Source organism: Ambystoma mexicanum, chromosome 5p (genome assembly GCF_040938575.1).
Source record: "Ambystoma mexicanum isolate Mex_15411 chromosome 5p, UKY_AmexF1_1, whole genome shotgun sequence".
NCBI classification, from domain to species: Eukaryota; Metazoa; Chordata; class Amphibia; order Caudata; family Ambystomatidae; genus Ambystoma; species Ambystoma mexicanum.
Window position 1 is genome coordinate 792,974,327 of NC_090930.1, and position 12,284 is coordinate 792,986,610.

Sequence of the window (12,284 nt, forward strand, 5' to 3'; positions counted from 1 at the left end):
TCTGTTGCTTGCACGGCCTCCTCCTCCACCAAACCCCCCACCAACCTGGATGACTCCATGACATCTTCCACCGTTGGGCCCTGTGGGGTCCCAGCTGCCCCTTCTGCTGCCCAGGAGTCCAACTCCAACCTCCGCCTCTTTGACCTCCCCCCGGCAGCTGTGGCCTGGGACGCGGCACCGGACTCCTCACTCCCCGACGAGATCACAACCTGGGAGGGGAGCCGGGCCTTGCGTCTCCGGCTGGCGGTGGGATGCCCGCCGATGTGCTCCACAGCACCTTCTCCGCCCTCTTCATCAGTTGACGCTGCAGACAGGGAGAAATAAAACACAGGCATCAGGGCACTGTACAATGGACACATACACACATGACAGCTGTACATGAGTGGCATTGGCAAACCTCAGACATGCCATCACAATCCCCAACACACATGCCATTTCAACTCGCACACATGAGCCATACCACAGCCATATCGCAACTGCCAGCACCATCCATACACATACAACAGCATGAGCAGGCAAAGCTGAGCTAGACATCACATGCAACACAGGAAGTGCACTACACATGTACACACACCACCACACTTGCATGCATGTGTACACCTCTGCCAACTGTCGCAGTGTTCAGATGGGCATCCGTGTCACATCTGCCAATCAGGCTTCCACATCCCGCTGTCACATGCATCCATGTTGCATCACTGTTGCACCCTTGTCAAATACACACAAATGCACATGTACACAGTCCTGATACATGCAGCTGAAAACAACATACATGCGTGACATCACGAACATGTCTACTTACATACACATTCATCCAAACATGTGTGCCCACACAACTGCATTTGGCATGCAAGCCTACACACACAAGCACCATCCATGTCTCACACATTACAGCCCTTGCATGTGTTAGCCTCACAGGCCTGTACACCCCCACCCATACTCGACCCCATACAAACAGATGTGCAACCTGCACACTACTGAAACATCACCACACGCACAGCTCACAATCAGGATGCATGTACACTTACCGCTCGACTCCAGACGGGTCTGCCTCTCAAGGACCTGGACATGGAGCGCTGGGGATATGCGTTCCAGGACCCTCATCTGATCTTCCGACAAGTGGCCCCGGCACCCCTTAGCATCCGCTGCCTTCAAGAGGCGCCGGGCCTTGTTCAGGGTCCTGGACCTGAAGTCCTCCCAGCGCTTCTTGACATGTTGGAAGTCACGGACTGCCACCCCCTCCACGTGGATGGCAGTCATGATGTCCGTCCAGATCCGAGTCCGTCCTTCCTTGTCGGTGCGGGAACTTCCGAAGAGGGCATCATACTGCCCCAGGACTTGCTCCATCAGGACACCAACTTCCCTGGCACTGAAGCTGGTGCCCCTCTGTCTCTCTGGCCGGGGGTTGTCAGTGGTGCCAGATGTTGCAGTGCCCGACATGACAACCCCAGAGGCAGGGGTGGGTGGGCAACTGGGTCCTGGGGCTGGGCTGTGGAGCAATGGAATCCCAGTCGGGAGTCTTCGGTTCCAGCAGGGGGGGTCACAGCAACAGCACCCCTGGCTGATGTACAGGCAGCAAATGGCAGGGCACGTGGGCAGCAGGCAGTCAGGCAGCAGCAGATGGCAGGTGGGAGCGTGCTCTAGGCTCTGGGGGGCAGTAATTCGGCCTTCTGAGCAGGAGCGGGGTCTTCCGTGTGCTTACGCGTGGCCAGCTTGATACGGAGTGATTTGGCACGTGAAAATTCTGCACATCAGCGTGTAATTCGAGGAAAGGCATACGCGATTTCATTGGACCAAAGGCCCTTAGCGCGTAAGCTCGTCTGTGATGTATCGCGCACGGGCGTTGCCCTGGCAGGGCTTGGAGATCCCACGTCGATTTCCATTGTTCTGTATGTGCTTTCCGAGGGGTGCGGTGCGTGTGTTTTCCAGGCGTTGGGGTTCACACTCTATTACTTCACAGCGGGTGGGTGTTGGCTACGAGCGTGTGAAACTTCCCGCGCACCCCCGAAATACACACACACGCTCCCCCAGGCCCGATCGCGTGTGAAACTTCTTGCGCACCTCTGAAATACACACAGCCAGGCCAATCGCGTGTGGAACTTCTCGCGCACCTCTGAAATACACACACACGCTCCTCCAGGCCCGATCGCGTGTGGAACTTCTTGCGCACCCCTGAAATACACGCACACGCCAATCGCGTGTAGAACTTCTCGCGCACCTCTGAAATACACGCACACGCTCCCCCAGGCCCGATCGCGTGTGGAACTTCTCGCGCGTGTAGAACTTTGGCGCACATTTTTTGCCTGCGCAGGGACGCTACCGCCTGCTTTCGTGTGGCGGACATGTATGGGCCTGTGCGCGTCTTTGGCCATGCGCTGTTTTTCCCTATTCCATTCCATGACTACGTGTTGTAGGCGAGCGTGTGGGCGTTCCGCGCACTTGCCTCCCGTACTTCCCCCGTGAGGCCCACATTTTCACGAGTTGTTCCCCATTCTGCGTGTAACGCCCCGTGTTACGCCTACTTTTGTTATGTGTGCCGCGCTATGTGCAAATTCGCTGTGGCCTTATCGCACGGCGTTCGATGACCTGTGCGCCAGCGTGCGCCAGCGTGCGCCGCGCACTTATTCAGCACACATCCAATATTTTTCTCGCGCACGGACTTCCATGAATCGATGTGCGCTGGTTTCCCTGCGATTTTTGCACTTTCACTGCGATTTTCGCTCTTCCACTGCGAATCGCACGTTTTCGCACGCTTGCGCCGAAATTTTCGGTGCACATTAATTCCATGAATCGGCCTGTAAGTTGGGCTGCACGGTTGTACACAATCGGGTCTGGTTCTCACAATCCCCCCTTATTCCTAGACTGCAGCATCACCTCAAATTATATTCTTGGTTTCTTCTGCTCCCAAATAAAGGCCTGCGTGTTTTTGCATAAATCTTGGAAGTACCCTTTCTGGAATTGCCATGAACGTGTATAGCAGTTTCGGCAGTAAAACCATTTTTATGGCATTTATCCTAACCATCCAGGATATGGATAGTGGACTCCACCTGATTAGCGTATGTTTGTGGCTTCCAATAGAGGGGGAAAGTTACCTTCAAAAAGTTGGTCTATGGATTTTGTCATGTATATTCCCAGATATTCTAGTTTATTACTGACCCACATGTAAGGTGATCCGGGTTTTAAATCCCCTTCCCTTTCTGGTGACATCTGTATACTCAGAACCTCCGACTTGTTCCTGTTTATTTTCTGCCTGGCTACCTCCCCAAACTGGGCCAGGACTCTGTCCACCGCCTTTAGGGATTCTTTTGGGTTAGTTAGTGTTAGCAGCATATAATCTGCAAAAGATGCAACTTTATGCACACCCCCTCCAAATGGAACCCCCCTCAATTTCTTGGGTGGACCTAATCCTATTCAGGAGAGGTTCTAGATGTAATGCTTATAGTAAAGGGGACAGTGGGTAGCCCTGTTTCGTGCCCCTAGAAACTCCCACCGGTCGGAGAGTTCCCCGTTTAGAAGTGGACGCAGAGAGGGATTTTTGTAATTGGCTGTAATCTTTGACATAAAAGCCTCTCCAACCCCCATTTTGCGCATAGTGAGAAAGAGGAACCGCCATTCTACCCTCTCAAAGGCTTTTTCTGCGTCCAGTGTGACCACTAGGGCCACAGTGCATGTTTTGTTGACCTTCTCTATGATATGGGCTATTCCTCCAGTGTAATTGTGAGTTTGCCTACCGCGTACAAAGCCTGATTGATCGGGGTCTATCAGCCCAGGGAGGAGAGAGTCCAGTCTGGCTGCCAACATTTTAGTATATATTTTGGCATCTAAGTTGATAAGTGCAATTGGCCTGTATGAACCACATGCTATATGATCCTTTCCCGGTTTAGGCAAAAGCATCACTTTCGCTTCTTCCATTGAGGGTGTTATTCCCCCCGTCCACAAATCTGTTGAACAGTGAGACCAAACGGGGGGCCAGGGCCTCCTTGTATGTTTTATACAATTCCGATGTTATTAGGGGGGAGAGCTTTGATTGCTTTGAGCACCTCCTCTCTGGTTATCTCCTTCTCTAATTCCTCCCTATCTTGGGCTGCTATCCTTGATAGTTTGCAGTTTTCAAAATATTTCTCCTGGCTCCCCTCATTAGGGTCTTCTGATGTATAAACTTTCCCATAGAACTGTGTGAATTCCCTCTTGATAGACTTAATATCTGTTTGGTCTTCCCCTCTGCCGTCTTAATTTTTAGGATGGTTCTCTCCTTTTCTTCCTTTCTTAACATTCTTGCCAATAGTCTTTATTTTCTTTGATATAGTATTTCTGTTTAAGGTGCGTAATGGACCTCTCCACCCTGCCTGTATGTAATGTTTCAAGCTGGCCTCTGACCGCCCTATACTACCTCCTTACTTCCCCTGAGAGCCTGACCACCATTTTGTGTGTGAGTGCCTTCAGCTTATCCTCCAGGTCCAGCTCTAGTCACCTAATTTCTCTCTCCCATCTTACTTTTACCGCTATTATCTTCCCTCTTATAGGTGCCTTGAATGCATCCCAAATTGTTCGCGGGTCTACTTCCTGGGTCTCGTTCATTTGGAAGTATTGATCTATCCCCTCTCTCAGCTCCTTCCTCAGAATATCGTCCTTGAAGATGTGTGCCGGGTACCTCCACTTCCAGAGGCCCGCTAGTTGTTTTGGTAACGTAAATGACAGTGGGATGGGGGCGTGTTCCAATAGGGTAATGGCTCCCACTTCCACCTCTGACACTCTCCCCAATAGGGGGCATGACACCCATACATAATCTATTCAAAGACAGATCCGTGGCAAAAAGACAAAGGAACCGTAGCACTTGCATGCACAATATATGTTGTTTAGATGCCAGCGGGTAATTGTAGAATGTGAGTATTTTGCCAAATATTAGGCTGACGTTTACAGGAATACATTTTTTCGCATTGATGCAGTAAACCTTCTAGTGATTGACGCAGTGTGATTGTATAACTTGCTGACCCATATATATCCTCGATGCTGATCTGTGAACATGTGAATTAAAGGTATACCCCTTAGCCCCCCTCTTTCTTCCCTCCAGGTGTCTACTAGTGCCAGGCACTTCATTTTCCCCTTTAATTCCTTCAAGGGTTTATTTTGAATGTGAGATATTCTTGCACTTCTTTCCCTCCCTGGGTCCCATGCAAGATTGAATTCTCCAACTAATATTACGTTTCCTTTGCATTTTAATGGTAAACAAAACAGTAGACCTAGAGCCTAGTTATAGATTTTGCTCTAAGGGAGAGGAGCTAGAAAATGTGAAACATATAACTCTTTTTTGTCCTGGCCTTATGAGGTTAAAAACTAAACACATTGGAGGGTTCAGTGAAGCTAGACACACTCTAACAGCAGAGGAGTGCTGGGTACAATTTTTAACAGGCGAATGTGTAACTATGAAAATTGCTTTGACAACCTTTTTAGGTGAAGTATCTAATTAAACTAATGGAATGGTTTTTTAGTCCCCTTTTACATACCTGCCACTCGACTCTGGATTAGGAAAAGAGTCCAAGTGTGAATTAATGATTGAAACATTCCAGGATTGAAAATAAGCTTTAGCACTTTGTCCTTATTTGTTTTAAATGTTTGTACTTGTGGAAATACATACATATATTGATGGATTTTCATGGTTTTGGATATGATGCAAAGACAAAGGCATGTAATAAACTATGGGCCTCATTACGACCTGGGCGGTAAGTGAATAACGATGTCGGTAAAGGATTACCGGCATCGCTTACCGCTCCGGCCGATTATGACCTGATAAACCGCTATTAGCGGCACCGTAATGAACAGTGCCGCTAAAAGTGCCAAGTGCGCTGGCACGCAACCACCCATGCCACAAATGCCAGCATGGCGCAAACAGGGGAACATTAGTGAAGGCCTTAAAGTACCTTAGCCCCATGGTGCAAATACCGGCATTGCGAACCACCCGTAAACGGCCATGTGCAGTGTTCCCAACTGCCACAGGTGCACACAATCAGCACAGGTGGAGGCAATACAGACTGGGCCAGCAGAAAAGGAGCACACCCACCCCTTCCGACACCCAGTCATACTCCACAATGATTAGCAATGCAGGGGCTGGAGGACTTGATTGCAGTGGAAGTGCTACAACAACACCAACAACAACAACAGGCAGCACAGAGGAGAAGCAGTAGGAGAAGGAGGGCAAGGCAGGGCCAGCATGCCCCACCAGTGCAGCCAGTGGCACCACGCAGGAAGCCCCCAATTCCACGCATCAGAGCCAGTCCATTCAACCTAACCCCTGAGCAGATCCACACCCTGTACCGTCTGGACCGGGACAACATCACCACCATTGTGGACATGAAACATGACGACATTGTCAGCCTGATTGAAACACGCACCGCCATCCCACCCCTACTGACGGTATTGTGTGTGCTCCACTTCCTGGTCAGAGGCACCTACCAGCAAACAGTGGGGCACATGCATGGCATTTCACAACCATTATTCTCACGTACGCTGAACCAAGTGCTTGATGCCCTCCTCAAGCACACAGATGACCACATTTCCTTACCACGGTCTGCTCAGGAGATCCCAAACACCAAAGTAAGTTTCCATTCACTGGCCGGAATCCCTGGTTGCATTGGCGCCATCGACTGCACCCATGTGGAATTGGTGGTCCCACATGCCATGGAGGTAGCGTACCGCAACCGTAAGCTATACCACTCAATCAACGTGCAAATGGTATGTGACTCAAACAAAATCATCACACATTGTTGTGCCCGATTACCTGGATCAACCCATGATTCAATGGTCCTCCGGAACTCCACGATACCACGCTACATGGAGCGACATGCAGAGCAGAGATCCTGGCTTCTCGGTGAGTCGCATGTTAGACAAATGGAAATGTGATGTGGGTAGGTGATTGGGGTATAGATGCATACTTCACAAGGCTGAGATGGGGGGAGAGATGTATGCTTTACCTGGCTGAGATGGGGGGATGCATACTTCACCTGGCTGTGATGGGGGGGAGAGATACATACTTCACCTGGCTGCGAGTGCCAGAGGGAATGGACCATGCTCATACCCCAAAGCAGCCCAGACTGGACCTGACACCTGACCACATAATGCAAGATGTAAGCAGCCCTACCATGTAAATGAAACAGTGTCACAACCATTCCACAGCCATCTGCATGTGCACTGTACCAAATCAGATCACACCCCCCTCAACACAATGCAGCTACAAGCAATGACTATAGCCAATACACAGCACCAAACACCATCAACTGAAAGGACAGTCCCCTATTACTGCATACAAAGGAGTCACATGAGGGTCAAATACATCAATATACTACCACACTGACACAGAGGCCCAACTGAATTGCATGACACCATTTGTTGTGCGTAGTGAGACCATCATGAGGCTGACATGAATGGTGCTAGGATGAAAGCATACAAATTACTGGACATCTGCCAGATCACGTGGACTAACACAGTGCATGAGCACTCACAAGGAACTGGACCCCCCTGCGCCCAATAGTTGATGGCACGCACACCAGTCCATTAGAGGAATACACACATAGCAGTCACATCGTGTGTCTCCATTCATGCATGGAAATGGGGTTGAAATGAACAAATAAATGCATGCTATGGTGTCACTTAATGAGGTCCCATATGATGTGTTGACTTACACATATACATTGTTGCCCACATGCAGGTGATGCAGGCTATCCCTTGAATAGGTGGCTCCTTACCCCAGTCCGGAACCCACAGAACAGGCACGAGGAGGACTATAATCGTGCACATACACCTACCCGTGTGGTGATTGAGCAGACATTTGGCCTATTGAAGGCACGGTTTCGCTGCCTCAGCAGGTCTGCTGGGGCACTCCTGTACCGCCATGAGAAGGTGGCAAAGATCGTCATGGCATGTGTCATGTTACACAATATTTGCATCAGACGGAATGTGCCCCTGCCCCCTGACGCTGAACTGCAACCACCAGACGATGAGGATGAGGAGGGTGGGGATGTGGCAGCACCTCAGGTAGGCAGCGATGCACAGGAGGGACGTGACATGCGTCAGACTCTGATCAACCAATGTTTCTAGCACTCATGGACGGGGAGTGTGACATGGAAATGGCACTCGGGGCACTGGGTGTGTCAGGGACATGGACACTGTAGACTGTTCAGCATTAAAGCACACGTACGCAATAAGCAATGTCCACAGATGTGGACATTGCTTGTTACCAAAATGTGTATTGAAGATTAATGACAAAGTGAACAAGCCCTCCACACCACACACCCTCCCCCCTCAACTCCCCCACACACCCTCTCCCCCTCAACTCCCCCACACACCCTCTCTCCCCTCCCCCCTCAACTCACCCACTCACCCTCTCCCCCCTGCCCCCTCAACTCCCCCACACACCCTCTCCCCCCTCCCCTCTCAACTCCCCCCCATGGTGTGCAGTAGGCTGCACCAGTGGTCGCATGGCTGTGCCTAATGGCCTCCCCCTTTTCCAGCACCAGGTGCCCCCCTGTCCGATCTCCACACGTTCCTGACAGACCTCCGCACGGGGCTGTTCCTGGTTGAAGTAGCAGTTGATGATGTACCCGGTTGTTCAGATAACTCTGTTGGACGCATGGCCTGCATCGCTGCCACCATCTCACTGAGGACGTGCCGCACCGCTGCCAATTCGGCACAAATGTCCTTAGAGGATGACTCAATGGCTGATTTCAAACAGGCCAGTGAGCTCCTGCTGACGCCTCTGAATGTCCTGGATCCCCTCTTGGGTGGTTGGGGCTGGGGTGGATCTTTGAGGGGTTTCAAAAACACTATGTTCCTCGGGCACAGTTGGTGTGGTGCTGGGAGTTGCAGGCCATGAATGATCTGGAGACTGCCCGTGCATGCTGGTGTCGCGCATGCTGCATGGTGACAGTTGTGGGGAATGCAGGGGGCCTGTGGTTGGAGTTGCAACATGCAGCTGATCCTCTTCCTCATCATCTGAGACTGCTGCTGTGGCAGCTGTCTCGCCCACTGTGCTGCTTGCAGCCGATGCAGTCCCTTCTGCCGCTGCCACTTGGGTGCTGGTGGCTGTTGTGGGTGCTGCAGTGGGGGCCGTAGAGCACACTGGTGCTGTGGCCTGTGGTGTTGTCTTGGCCTTCCGATGTGGTGCCGGTTGGCCTATGCCCCTTGAAGTGGAGGGGTGGTGTTGTCCCTCCTCGGCCCTGGCCTTCTTACGTGGTGTTCATCGTCCTCCCTGCTGTCCTCATCACCACTGTCTGATTGCGTGCCTGTGGGGGACCAATAGAGGGAGAGGGTTAATGATGGGTCTACAGGCATCGGGCATGCATTGGGGTGGCTGCATCCATGTGGAATGGCAGATGATTGACATTGGGGGAGTGACATACGGGTTGCTGGCCTTTTGGGTGGGTGATGCATAGAGGCGTGTGGCCTTACACATATGGGGTGCATTCAGCATGTGGACAAGGTGATGCTCTGCACTGCCTGTAGGCAGTCTTCTACTCATGTGTCTGGTGGACCGTGCTCTACATCATTGCACTGTCAGTTCAAGTGGACATCATCATGGTGGTATTAGCATTGTATCATTTGGGACACCTACTTGCATTGGCCGATGAGGGTGCTCCCCGCTCCATGTCCCCGACTCCGTGAATATACTCTGCCCCTATGGTGGTGACGCATATCTCCTTCCACGGTTGTAATTTGATGGGGGACTCCACACCTCCACCTGTCGCCATCCCCATGTTGCGGTTTGCAGAGAGTATTCTGTGTACGCATAAACGCAGGTCATGCCATCGCTTACGGCATTCTTTTGGTGTGCGGGGTGTGGTGCCAACGGCGCTGACTTTCTGGCTGACCTCTGCCCAAATCTGCTTTTTCCGCTGCAGTGCTGGACGGGTCATCTCGTTTGCAAAGACCCATTCTGCATGCTCCTGCAGTGTCTCAGCTAGCATTGTCAGCTCCTCTCTGGAGAAGCACTCCTTGCGCTGGCGATCTCCCATTTTCTTCAGAACTTTTGGCAAGGTTTAATGCAAAAGGTAGTGGTGGAGGTGTGTAAGAGTTCCGGGGGTCAGATGACTTCTGGTTGTGGTGGATGGCAATGGATTGTGTTTTTAAAGATGGCCGCCATTCTCTTTCCCGTTCCTGTGCGATGGCGCTACTTCCGGTTCCACTTCAGTCGATGCCGGTAAGGTTTTTTTTTCGGGGTTTTACAGCATGGCAGTGAGGTAATTACCGGCATGGCGCAAAGCTTGTGCCCGCGAACTCGTAACGGGCCGCTTTTAGCAGTCTATTGCCAGCACAGACACGGTAATTGGGCCATGCCGGTAATGACCGGTACTTACCGCCTGGGTCGTAATGAGGCCCTATGTGTCTTAATAGAAAAATAAAACAATTAAAAGTCTGGGGTCTAACCTTAGATTCTAATTTGCATTTTATGTTTGTTAGATCAATATTAAGTATAGTGCATAACCTTTGATAGTGTCCACCACAGTGTCTCCTATGAAAACGTGTGTAGTATGGCTGCTAAAGAAGGAGTTAATCGAAAGAGTGGCTTCCTGCGAAAAGTGAAAGTGTTGAAGGAGATGCTGGCAAAAGATGTTGTGATCAACCAGGTCAAAGGCTGCTGAAAGATCTAACAAGAGCAGGATTGCTAGTTTGCCAGAGTCAGATATGGCATCCATTTGTATCTTTAAGTCCAATCGGCTGTTTCTGTGCTGTACTTGGGGCAGAATCCTGAATGCCTTTTGCAGAGCAGATCATTGGTCTCCAAGAGTTGCTGGACTTGGATGTAGGCTAGACGGTTTACTATTTTGAGCAGGAAGGGGACAATGTTGATGGATCGGTAGTTAGTGGGGGTCGCAGGGTCAACAGAGGTTTTTTTTAATAGGGGAGAAACTCAGACTATTGAAGGCACACAGTTGGTGGAGAAGGAGGCATTGGTGAAGTCTGCAATGATAGGAGTCAGTGAAGGAGCGCAGAGTTTGACTATGTGTGCCGGCCAAGCTTCCCTATGCAATTTGAAGTTTTAAGTGTCCTGATGGTGTCTGCTGCAAGCTCCTGAGTGACTTGTGAGAAGGTAAAGAGGAGGGTGTTAGGTGTGGGAGTTCTGATAGTGGAAGCAGGTGGGTCAAGCGAAGGTGCTTTGTTGGCCAGTAGGGATTTTTAAATGCTAATTTTAGCAAGAAGAGAGTCCATTTTTTGAGTGAGGGCATTTTTGATTCTGGTACACCAAGCTTTATCTGAGCGTACACCAGCAATAGGAGGGATGGGCGTTTACATCTTTCTAAGGATAGTAAATAGTTCTTTACTGTTAGAGCTGGCATTGGCAATTCTGTCATTGTAATTGTTAGATTTGCAGGTCACCACAGCTTTCGTGTATTGTGACGCTGCTATAGCAAGTGCCTGGCAGTTTGTTGTAGAGGTTTTATTTTTTTACACGGGTGTTTAAGGTCTCTTTTATCTCTGTGAACCAAGACCAGCCTATGAAAACCAGGTGTGTTTGGCTTTGTTTTATTTTGTTCTTTTTAAACACTTTATTTATAATTTCCACAAAATATATTACAACTATGCATTGTGTGTTTGGCTTTGTGAGGTTGGGGATTTTGGGTTACGAAATATGAATGGTAGACGGTGCGGGGAGGGGTAGCGCGGCGGCGGAGAGGCCAGAACTACGTATGGGTATTTGGAGACCTAGTAATACTTTAGGGGCAGTGTCAGAGGGCTCTGAGGGCCCCCATAAACTCAGAGGTGGTCTGGACAAATTCAATGAAAGCTGGGGGTTCTGAGCTTCACAAGAAGTGAGAATTTGGGGGATAGCATATGAAAGAAGAGTGCAAAGGGTCTGTTCAGAGAGTGAAACAGTAGGTGATAAGTCAGTTGGCTAGTGGCTACTCGCTTGAAGGGCAGCAAGGTGGGTGTGATAGTTATTCTGAAAATTTGATGGGAGAGAGAATAGGTCATTGGAAGTTATATCAAATTAAATGCTTAAAGGTTTAATTTGTGTTTTTCAACTCAGTGTTGGCATACAAGATAAGCAAACAACCATCATTTTAAGAGCACCCCGTTGGGCTTATCAGGAATATACTGTTACCTACTGGTCACTACACCTGATCTACTGGTAACATTGCCAGACCTATCTGGAAGTTCTCACTTTATGATCTGTGGTAAGAGTATCCACCTCTTGCAGGTCATAGTTATTATGCAACCTTGTTGTGAGGAGTAACTGGGCAGACATATTGCACGTTTCATTTCTAAAAAATGCATTTTCAGAGATTGGTGTGGCA